The sequence below is a fragment of the Anser brachyrhynchus genome (assembly GCF_964034855.1).
Source record: "Anser brachyrhynchus genome assembly, chromosome: 19".
Classification (NCBI taxonomy): Eukaryota; Metazoa; Chordata; class Aves; order Anseriformes; family Anatidae; genus Anser; species Anser brachyrhynchus.
In genome coordinates this window covers 9,211,720-9,224,033 of record NC_137712.1, presented here as the reverse complement: position 1 = coordinate 9,224,033, position 12,314 = coordinate 9,211,720, and the positions used below count along the sequence as shown (strand labels likewise).

Here is a 12,314-nt window from a genome sequence, read left to right as displayed (position 1 = left end):
TATTTCACTGTTTCATCTTGACAAAATGAAGGTTATCAGAGCTACCCAGCACCTTTTAGAAATGCATGGGTAACACCTTTATAAGTTGAGAAAACAGAGAAATGATTTCTTCTGGTGACTGTTTTCCTTCTCCATCTTGTTCTGTGCCTGTAAAGGTTTTATGAAGTTGAGTGGTGCCCTCAGGAATTAGCCTTAACTCCAAGAACGGCAGCAGCAGGTTCAGGTTTAGGTAATTCAGCTTTTCTCAAATTCCTGGCTTCAAGCAGCCCCTCGGGGACAGCAGCTGTGGGTGACCCCGGGCCTTGCGCGGGGCTGTGGAGGTCCCTCAGTAGTGGAGCCAGGAAAGGTAAAAACAAGAAATAACTAAATGCAGAGCTCAAAGGAACAGCAAGTGAGTGTGAGGCAAAACCCTGCCATTGTGGAAAGTCAAACCACAGCATTCACGTTGCTGCACATGTTCAGATTTTGCCTGTGTGCGGTTTGCTTGCCATTTCTGAGAAGCTCAGGCAGGAAAGGAGTCAGAGAGGTGCCGCAGGTGCTGTGTGGAGCTGGTGACATACTGCATGATACCTGCACAGCGGTGGGTCAGGGCAGGCGAACAGATATTTCCAGAGTCAGTTTGCGTCCCTCGTGGAGCACAGGCAGAACTTAGGTCTGTCTGAAACAGGCTGTACAACTAATTTGCTGGACCCTTGAAGCAACTGCTTGAAAATGTTGTGATTCTCTGTGCCAGATGCCCCCCGGGCTGCTGACCATCCTCTGCATACAGCCCCGGCCAGGGAGCTGCCAGCACAGGCATGGGCAATTGTGTCAGTCTAAATTAGATTTAGGGTCCTGGGGACTAGATGTGAGATGATTCCCCACTCCAAAACGCATCAAACACTTGGAGTGTCTAAATGATCCCCCATGGCACCGGGCTGTGCTGTGCCACCCTGCGAAGCTGCAGCCGTGTGGGGCAGGTTGCTGGCCTGGCAGGGGGCAGCAGGAGGGAGCACGTCTCTGCAGGGGCACGGGGCACACAGGGGCTAGTGCTGCCTCTCTGGCTCACCTCTTTGCTGGATAACTTTGCTTTTTCTTGTTGCTTAAATATCCTCTTCCCCATCCAGGTCTTGGTGCATGGGTCTGAATTGGTGAGGGTTGGGCCATTCATTCAGAGCCTTATAACAATACTAATAGTTGTAACAACACCTAGCCCATTGAGAATACCTTTAGATTTAGGGCACAATTCACCCTCATCTATCAGGATTCTCCCTTTTGCTATTTTTCTTGAAAAAGATTCCTCATTTCACAATCCGTCTCTGAGAGAGCCGGGGACCAGGCTGTGTTGCAATGACTGTGGGGATCACGCCGGCTAGTGCCTGCAACACGAAGTGCAGTCGGTCCCTACCAGCTGGCTCTTTTTTTCTCCCTGTTTCTCTTCTTCCAGTTCCCCCCACTAACGTTTGTGTGTAATTAGAGAAGAGAAAATTAACGAGTAAATCATAGGAATCAAAAATGTCTCCAAAGCAGATGGATCCTATTAACTATATTTCTCAGGCTGCAGGAGTTTTCCAGTGCTTAGGACGGAGTTCTGAGTGAGCAGTCACATTTGCAGAAATATACCGATGTGGCAATTAAATGCAGCATGTCAGGAGTCAGAGAAGAAACACGCCAAGTTAGCCTAGGAAAGAGAGAAAATCTTTCAGTTCATCTTCATAGTAGTAATAAATGAACTGGTTTAGACAGATCAAAACTTTGTCCCTAGACTGAGAATACAACAAAACAAAACCCCAAACTCACCATTTTTTCTGTCCCTGTTGCTTTTTACGTTCTCTGTAAGGAAAAATATTTTCCCCAAAGCCTGTACAATCAGATTTTTGCCAAAGTGATGGATGCCTTTGGGATGATTCTTGTGAGATTCCTTAGTTTATCAGCTGCTGATCAGTTTTCTGAGTCTCTGCACCATATTCTCAGGGCGCACGGTTTTGGATCAGTTTGTTAGCTTGAACATGATGCTGTGATGCCCATACATAACTATACAGTGGAGCTACATCAGTTATATCCTCCTGACAGTGGCTGAATTAAAAAAAAACAGTAATAGGATCCGAAACATCATTCAATTGGGAGAATTAGTTCCTTTCTTAATTCTTAAATGGGGGAGGTTCTCCTTAAGCAGATACCCTTGACCAACTCCATTTACAGAAGTATCTCTTCTGTGCTACAGGTCATAGAGAAAAGCACTGAGGGTATTGGTCAGTGGTGGTGGAGGCCCTGTCTCCTCTCCTGTGAGCTCCCAACATCACTCGTTGCTTCATTGTTTGGACGTTTCAAACCAACACTTGGGACTTGCTCCACATTGCACAGCAGCTTGTCTCATGCAGAGCACAACCATTTTTAGTTTCAACTAGAAGTCCAAGGATGAATCAGAAGGAAAAAAGTGATGTTTGGAGAATAACACCAGGGAATATTGGGCATGCCAGAGATTAAAATGTGTTTCAGGGAGCTCCAGAAGAGATTAACAACCACAGATGACATGACAGCTTTAGACAGCAGAATTTCATGTCATCTTTCAGGCCAAAACAATTGTCTTCAGTACACATTTTAAAATCTTTCAAATATATCTTACTTTTCTGCTAAGACAAACTTTCCCCCTTTGAAGAGCCGGACCAGTCTTTAAAGAGCCTTTCTCCCATCCTTTATTTATTATTGGTTTACATTAAGACTATTGAAGGTCACAACAAAAGTCAAGAGCATGGTGCCTCGGGTATCTGTAGTGACTGGTGGAAAGCAAGGGCCAGAGCAGATAAGCCAGCCCAAATGTCTGTCAGCGTCTCTCACAGAGACGAGGCAAGTTAATACAGTTCTTGGTTATGAGTAAGGGGATCAACAGTGGGACTGAAAGGGTGATTCAGTTCCTCTGTATGTCAGTAGTCTAGGACCCGAAAACCAAAGAATAGCATGTACATGAAAACTTTTCCTTCTAAGTCAGTTTTTCTAATAAAGTAAAGTGTAAGATTTCTCTCCACAAAGCCTGCCTCACTTATGTCTTCGGCCATCGCATCTACTGCAAAACCGTCCTGCTGTGGCACATTGTTCTGGTGCTGTAGGAAGTGGGAAAATATGTAAAGGAAGGTACAGAATTGCCATGAAGGCTGAGAAAACACTTCGGAACAAGAACATAAATTGGTTAAATATGTTTTATTGGCAAAAGAGAATATTGAGAGGTGAAGTAAATATGTTACGTAAGTACCTTCCTGGAAAAAAAAAATCCTAGGCCATGCTGAGCAGCTCAGTTATCCAGCAAGGAGAGAAGCAGCAAACAGATACGAAGCTGAAGAACTTTGCATGAGAACTTCTGTGTTGATGGATGTTTTCAGAGAAAGCCCGGATGCCTTTCTGGAAGAGATATTTTAAACAAACATAAATTATTTGTTTCAATGCAATGGCCCGGCCAACACAAAATGCTGGAGTAGGTAATCTAGCAGTCCTCCTCGACTTTAATGTCCCTGAGCCCCAGTGCGAGCTTTGTGGCTGCCCACACTGGGAAGAGCTGTCCGATAGCTATGCACCAAGGAGTGGGAGCGGAGGCAGAGGTTGGGCGATGTATGTGAGGTCAGGCGATGCAGCAGGAAAGCAAAACCCTTGTCTCCTGACTGCCCCTGCCTCCCTCATGTGCTGTCCTGCTCTGTCTTTCCAAACTGTCTTCTCCTCCACACATCCGGTCAGAACACTAAAAAAAGCAAAAGGCAGTTAAGGACATTAGCCAGAAGGTCTGATGTAGTTTCCTGCTCACATAATGACTTTCTGAGCTAACCTTATAGTGGTGATTAGTGGAAAATCCTGAGTATCAGTGTCCCCAAGGATCAGGACAAATCATCTGTGTATTGGTGGCTGGAAGGTTAGGTAAACTATCTACAGGTCAGGTAGCCAGTTGTGCACCTTTAACAGCACTTCATGTCCTTTCAAGACATCCAGACTCTTACTGGTTTTGACAGAATACATGTCAGACAAATGTATGTCAGAGAAATACACACTGGTTTACAGAGGTAGTGCTGTGCTATTATTGCCATACAACCAATGGGGAAACTGAGGCACAGGCAGGCAATTGACTTTTCCAAGACATAACAGCAAGTCCATGTCAGATCTGCAGATAGCATGTCTTTGTACCTGGTAAATGGGCATTTTTGTCATGTTTTCTGACATCTGCCCCTGGCAGGAAATCCGGGCCTTCCCCAACAGAAAAAAAGAATGAAGGTGAGCACAGAATATGAGACGTCACTGATTAAGGACTTGGCATTAGTTTGCAATTAGTTTGTGAATAATTTAAGCCATTTCTATTTTCTTTGCAGCTATTTCACGTATCATGCTTAGAATTGAAAGCTGCCAAATATTCCGAAAAGATAAATGAAGTGCCAGTGCACTAGCAAAAAAATTAAAAAAAATGCACAAAATAATCACCTCAGGATGAATACGGAGCCCAGGGATCTTTGTGCCCTTGGCTGAAATGTGCTTTCATAGCCTTTTCCTTGGTTTAAAGTGAATTCATGCTAAAAAATCTGTGCATTTAAATTCTCTAGAGGACCAGTATTTTTGGAGGTGGACCCCATCTCCTGTGAAAGGGAGATGGGAGCACAGCTCAGCCAGCACATCTGCAGCCTGGCAGCTACCAGTTACCTGTTGGCTTCTGCTGATAACTATGGCTCATTTGCTTTTGAGAGTGCGTAGGATCTTCTGGCTTCTCATCTCAGGGAAAAGGACTGTTGTGGGCACGAAGGTTAGAGTTCAGTGAAAAAGTGATTAAATGAAACAAACACCCAGCAGTAGGACAGAGTCAGAAATTGGACAGAAGTTGCTCTGGGAAGAGAAATTACAAAGCATAAGAATTATTATTATTATTATTAGTGGTAGTAATAGTAGTAGAATTTGTTATTATTTATTTTCCGGTAGAGAAGAGGAACATTGTGTGCTGGAAGGACTGTTTACTATACAGCTTGCTGGAAGAAACTGGCTTCTGAAAAGCTGCTAACTAGGTTATGGGTGAGGGAGGAGATATAAAAGATCAAGTACCCATGTAAACCTTACTCAGGCTCAGCCCACCGTCTTGCCTGCAAGCATAATCACAGTCTGAGGTCCAAACCCATATAAGCCAAGCCACAGATGTCTAAGCACAAATGAAGGAAACTATTACGATTCACTATTTCTTTCCAGGCATCTCCATACCATTTCACACCATTAAGCTCCCTGAGATGGTGCATTAGGACACAGATGTTGTGTGACTGGATCTGGAGTGCTCCGACCGAGGGACTGCAGGAAGGTATTTATAGCATAGGTGTTGATCCCCTTATTCCTCTCAGGCATTTTCTCCACATTTGGCCCTGTATTTATACCCTCGATTTCCACCAAATGCCCTGGCAAAGCGCAAGTATCAGTCCTGAAGATGTAAGCACTCACAGAGTGCAGCCCTGGTGAACTAGGCTGAAAATGCATACTTGTGAGTTTGCACAAATGCTGTACTCCTTGTGACGGGCAAGGGGCTGAGGACTGCCAGCAGGAGCAGCCCAGCTCCGCAGGGTCCTTCTCCTGAATGCCTCTAATCAGAATAATAACAGTGAATACTTTTGACTTAGTGTCCTGCAGAATGACGCTCACCATTTTCTCAAACGATGCTTCAAGGCCTGACAGGCATCACTGGAGCTGTTGTTTTCTTTTAATTTCTTTTTGTAAACTGACTTAAAGCCAATATCAATATTTATCTGCAACTAGGGAAGTGCTTTGCTGCCAGGAATTTGAACATTCTGTTTTCCTCTAAGTATAAATGGGTCAATTACTAATGAGAATATTTTCAAAATGAATGAGTGGAACATTAATTTTCCCTTAGCCCCAGTCTCTAGTCATGCTACAAATAACCCTTCACTTGTTTTATCTGATGGTTAAGTTGCAGTCTCCAGTACAAAATATGATTTTATTAAGACATTCTGGGGATTGCTATCCCTAGGACTTTAAGTATCTAGTTGTTTTTTCCACATCAACTCTTGCTAATGAGTTTGCTTTTCCTGTATTCTTCACTTGGAGTGATGGAAGAAATTTTTATCACAGATCGTAGAAAAAGTCTGAACGGGACCACAAGAAATTGTTTCGCCAGCCCCTGTGACTCAAGACTGTGTCTCCAATACCTAAACTACTGCCTGCAGACAGCAGGGTGACCTGCCTGCTCTCAGAAGCCTGCAGCACTGGGAAATCCACAGCTTCCCTCCACAAATTATTCAGCAGCTTAGCTATTCCTGTGCACTCCCTACAGTCTCATCAAAATTTCCTCAGCTGCACTTTAAACTTATGACTTATTGCCCTTATCACAATAGATTCAGTAAATATTTTATTCCTTTTCTTTTTGCAATTACCTTCCACATACTTGAGCACTGTTATCATGTCTTTCCTTAGCCTTTCCACTCCAGACTTAAATAAACCAAGTCTTTTAATCTTTCATCACAGGCCACATTTTCTAGAGCTCTGATAATTCCTCTTGCTTTTCTTTGGACTTCTTCCAACTGATCTTCCCGTTTCTTGCTTCAAACTGAATAGTCTGCTAGCTGGAGTGTCACGGTGTGAGCAGACTGGCAGGTGATCTATCAGCTCACAAAACACAGCGAGGCCAAGTAAAATAGAAGCAGATGAGTACATCATCAGCTCCCAGTTTATCTACTATCTGTAATGTTTCTACTGAGCGGTATTGTTTACTGGTATTCCAGCTGACACCAAAGAAGCTTTGTGTTCCTTTCCACCTACATTTTGGCCAACTGTAGTCTGATTAATTTTCATAGCAAGAGGTGAGATGGGTTCCAAGCCTGCTCCTTTTAAACCATCCATCATTATTAACCTACTAAGCCAAATGAAAACGTTCTTTGATGATAGCTCCTGCCCCTGGGGAGGAAGAAGTTGGAAGAAAAGTTGGAGAGAATGAAACATTTCATTAATTACCCCATAGCAACTTAGTGGGAGGCTGGATATTTTCCTAAACTCCCAAACTGTTTTGTGCACACATCCTCCCCCACATTTTTTTCTACTTGGTACATTATTTCCATCTCTCTGCTAAACTCTTGGTGTTGCCAGTTTCCATGCTAAGATCTCGCACAAACTCCCTTGCTGGTGAAAATGGGGTCATTTCTATGAATCACTCAGACTGAGAGGAGTTATCACATGCCAAGATGCTTGTGATGGATAGACTTTAATGGAAGCTGTGACTTCACATATTTATATGTATAGATCAGCCTCCAGCTGTAGAAGGATTCCCTCGCCTCTATCAGTTCAGCTTGGGATGTGATCTCGCCACGCTTTGCTTTCTCATGGAATTCCTCCAAGTAAAGCCCTCATTGCTGTGGGAAGCTTGCTTTAGCTTTAGTAGTTGCCCTCCACCATTTCAGCTTCCAAGCCAGTCTCATTGTAAAGTTTGCCTGGTGTCCACATAAATCATCATGCTCATGGTAAAGGATTGAAGCCAAATCCCTCAACACCAGCATCCCCAATCCCTGTAACTTTTATTGAAACTATATAAATTGCCTGTAAAGTAGCAATTTACTCCAGCAGTTACATATCTTTCTTAAACTTGGATGTTACATTGCTATAATAGTTCCTGATTTACTTTAAAAGTGGCTGCGTTCAAAGAAAGGATTTCTGCAGCCAGAGCCTGAGTAGGCAATGACATTTTTTCTCATGTGCTTCTTTAAAGCACACACACAAATTCCTCTTTGTGTAATGAGCCCCCAAGCTGTGGGGATGGTCCCGTCAAGAGCAAGTCTGAAGTTCTCTGTTCTTTGCCCTGTGTTGGCTCTGAACTGCTGCTGGATGTAATGCTGTTCCCTCCACTTCTCCTTACCAGGTTTATCAGTCATTTGAAAAAAAGAAAAAAGATGCTCTTGCTTAGCATTTTGTTTCTGTAGGATTTCTTTTCTTCAATGCGATGTAAAGGATAAGCTCTGTGTTATTGTCTTTGGATATAGAATTGCAGTGTTTAAAGACCCACTCTTAAAACAATGTAGATTAAGGCTGGATCGAGACTGGACTAAGGCAGTGTTCACTTTAGGAATGCCAAACACTAATATTGGTCATTTTTAAGATTTTATCAGTGTGCACTTTTGGATTAACAGTTAATTAAAAAAAAATCCCTCTGGTGCTCTTATTTATTCAAATAGTGTGTAGGCAGGAGGTGAGATTAAAAAGTAACCCCTCCATAATTTTATATCGAGTTCCTGATTACAGATTGCCAGTGTGTGTCAGTTAAATATAAATGCAAAATAGTTCACTTTTTTTAATTCTCTAAAGATCTGAATTGCTAATGATAGACATCGCAGAGTGGAAGGAAAAATCATTAACTGTTTATATTCACAAATTAAAATGGTGTTTTTCCATTCCTAATGAAGGCTGAAAGAAATGCCAGGCCGTGTACTTTTTTGGACTCTGTACACTGTGAGCACATTTCCCTGGTTGGGAACCGGCTCCTGGTGAGTGCCGCGCCCACAGCTTCCAAAAATTTCAGATGACTACAATTTCACCTCATGGGACCAGGAACCAAAATTGTACCAGAGATCCTGGCATTCAAATCCAACCCTCAATTCCCTTTACACTCAAAAAGGCAGGAACTCTCAGTTTTGTTTTTGACATCTCTCACTCCACATGGTATCTAGCTTATTATTTGGCTCTCTGGCCTTCTTTTTCATTCCAGATTTTTCTGTTATTACTATAGCATCTTTACTCCATCTACTCTGTGGACAATGCATTAGACAAACTTTGGGAAAACATCTCTGTTCCTCAGTGTATTTGCTAATAAAGCTGAAAGTTAATGTTTTCTCCACGCAGGAGGTAATTTGTATGTATCAACCAAGGAATAATGTTGGTTGCCTGTGGCTGTAAAATACAATATTCTTCCATGGACTTAATGCCACATGAGGTGTATGGCTCTGAACTGCTAAGGGGAGCTGGTGTAAGTTCTGGGAGGCCATTCAGCAGCATCCCCAGGGACGATCACCAGGGCAGACCATGGTGGGGAAGAACCAAGAGCCAGTTCAGGTAGCAATGATTTCTTTACTTGATGTAAACTTGGTTTCAAGCCCAGAAACCTTTCTTAACCTTAAAAACCTTTCTCAACCTTTCAAACCATCCTCATTATTGTGATAATATCACAAAGCTGAATAAATATTTGCAAATAGTAAGTTTTTCCATCCTGTTAAATTGAATTGCTGAAGTTCCTCTGCAGTCAACAGGAGCAGCAAAAAGGCCCATCAGAGGTGAAGGAGAGCTGACACCTTCTCAGGAGGATTCACTGAAAGAGAAATGAGAGAAAACAAAGAATAAGTGTGATTCACCCTCCGAGTTCCCCAGAGTCATTCAGGCCTGAATCACTGCATGTGCAGAGGCAGATTAATTGGAAAGCTTTTATTAATGATTTAGGAATATGCTGACCCTTGGCTATGTGCTCATCCCCAGCAAGTTTCTCATACCACTGATTCAGTCAAGCCTCTTCCAACATGTGCCATTGCACAGAGGTACCTGCTCACTTGCATAGTAGGAAGTAATGCAGGAAAATACACTAGCCCGAGGGAATGAAAACAGAGTATAAATTTACACTGTCACTTCAAGTCTGAGCTTGTTTTTAAATCCTCATGTGCCTTCTCTCCATCTTGTTTACTAGAACTTCAGCTAAGCCTTGGAACTTTCTTGAGGATCAAGTGTAAGCGTGCTCCATGCTGTAGCATATTCCATGTACGCATTCGTGTCAGTGGGTGAGAGCATTCAAATATGTTATCTTCCAGTCCACCAGTAGCTGTTCCTCAGCATGGTCTTTTCTTTTTTTTAATCCTCGTCTCCCTGTCAGAAACCCAGACCACTGGGAAACTTAAAGTTGGGAAGCTGCTGCAAAAAGAAGCAGAGTATCCTCTGTAATTTTCCTGTGGGAAACTGCCCTCAACAGGATGAAAATCATCTTTTGAAACTGTGATATGCTGGGACTGAGCATCATGGATCAACCTTATGCTGCATTTGCTAATTGTAGTTTGGATGCATCTAAAATCTCAAGGTGACCTGGAGATTTTCTGAGATTGTAGATAAATATGATGGAAGTACCAAAACAACAAACAAGCTGGAGGTTTTCATCGGAGTTAGGGAGAACCAGCTTGCAGGCTTGGAGCCCCTGACAGTTCTCCTCAGGGACTCAGAAGACACCTATCTCTCGGCTTTTAGCATGAGTTCTAATCTCCTGCCCCCTTGGTTCTTCTTCTCGGTGATTATTAATGGTAGCTATCCACAGGGGGGCTGACTTTGGTTCTGGTACTCTCCCACAACATTCAGTTTCTTTTCAACATCTTTTGTTCTGAAACACCAAAATGAATCAGGGAGAGATAATTTAACAGTACTAAAGATCTTTAAAAATGAGTGAGTTGGAGGCCTCTCATTTCTCAGCGAACCTCTCAAACACCTGGATACATAACTGGCTTTACCTGGGCAGTTAGAATTATAAGATGGTTTTGGAGATCTTGCCCGCTAGGCAGAAGGATACCTGGCCTTCTCTGTATTACAGACATGCCTTCTGGGGGCTATATAGAAAGAATTTGCCTTGTGATTCTTCATTTTCTTGTAACAGTACAAGGCACAGAACTGTAGTCTCTCTGGTTTCATTTTCTATGGTGCATCTTTCATCAAGAGGATTTTTTTTTTAAAATGGAGGTTGTAATTTTATTGCGTTATGGAGTCATGCAGCTAAGAAACGACAGTGCTTCTAACAGCTGTTAAAGATTGTTTCATGGCAGATAAATCTGCATTCACCAAAGGTATCTTTGCAGCACCATGAAATGCCAGCAGCTAACTGGGTTGGTATAAACGATTATGCAAAAACACTGCACCAGCCCCAAACGTATTTCCAGTTAGCTGCTTTGAAATGCGTGTGCATTAAGCCTGTACTCTGCAGGGCAGTGACTGCTCCTTTTCTTCTGTGAAGTGTGCTAGAGCCATGCGTAAATTTCCTCATAGACAGGAATTTTGCATTTTAACCAGCTGTAATTTCCTTGAGCATATTACCTCTGTAAACAGTTGAAAGAAAAAATGCTAGTCAACATCTTGCACTGTTGTGTCACTCGGCTTTTGGTTTAGTTCTTTCTTCCGAGTAGCCTCATTGCAGAAGAATAAATTGGTACCACTATCAGTCACACCAAGTCAGAGCAGAAATGAGTGTAGAATCCCTCGGTGCATTTCACTGTTGGCAGAAAAAGGGTTAAACCTAAATAGAATCCACACTGCCATGCTTCCTGCTTTCTGTCCACTTTTTGAATGATGAAGGTTAGTTGGAGGTACTTATTTTTCTGTTGTCATTGCTATTGAATTTAAAATTTTAGAGAGGAAGGGGTTTACAAGACAAGCAAAGCTCCGCTTGGAAGCTGGTTCAAAGCAGCTCTAAGAATTGCTTCCAAGCTTTTCAAAACTATTATCTCTTCGCCACTATGAACGACTGATGAAGAAAGGAGACAAAATGTTCCCTATCACACAGCAGTCACCCAAACACTGTTTCCCTCATTGTGTTTTGTCTTACTGGCAACTCTCACTTTTCCCTCTCCTCCACTTGGCATATATTCTCTGGCTTTCCAGTGCCTGGGGGACTATGTTATCATGATCAAGCAAGGAGGAAATTGCAAAAATGGCATCGTGTAATATTTCGTGCAGGAATCTAATACCTAATACTGCTTTACCATGAAGTCATTGTTTTTAGTCTATAAAATCCAGAGCACTCCAGAAATTAATTTCAGTTACTGGATACAATTTTTAGACTAGCAAATAGTTGTATATCAGATGAAATGGATTTAAACCCATTTTGAACAGAATTCCAAGTTTAAGGTTAATGTCTGTCAGAAATTTTCATGCCCAAGAGACATAGGGCCTTTCCTTTACTCATAACAGAGGTTGTCTGGACTTGGCCTCTCAGTCCCTAAATTCCTATGGATCTGGGCCCAGCAATGTGCAGTAAGTGCAGTTGACAGTAATCCCGGTTTGTGGTAAGGTGTCCTTGGCATTTAAACTAAATCCTCTTGTTCTTTGAACAGGGAAGTTCCCACTTGCCTCTTGGCTGAAGCATGGAAACCAGATGTGAGTGCCCTGGATCTCCGTAACCAAAGGGACAAGGCAGTGAGGTCACTAATTAATTCCCACTGGGACTTCCAGACAGAATCAGCGTGATTAATCTAAATAGAGTGAGTACAGTAAGCACAGAGTGCTGATCTCCCCTGGCACAAACGCTGCTGTCGATCCGAACAGGCACTGTGGGCATTCCTTTAGGATTCCCAGGTACTCACAGACTG

At 42.7% G+C, this 12,314-nt stretch overlaps 1 long non-coding RNA gene across 1 annotated transcript in view; it reads left to right on the top strand.

The window, feature by feature from the left end:
- LOC308180298 overlaps nucleotides 1–12,029 on the top strand; it is a 72,561-nt gene extending 60,532 nt beyond the window's left edge. The window contains exons 8-9 of the long non-coding RNA XR_013940873.1: nucleotides 5,188–5,293; nucleotides 6,076–12,029. This is a non-coding gene — a long non-coding RNA (uncharacterized lncRNA). The remainder of the gene's footprint in view (nucleotides 1–5,187; nucleotides 5,294–6,075) is intronic.
- The last annotated feature ends 285 nt before the right edge of the window (nucleotides 12,030–12,314 follow it).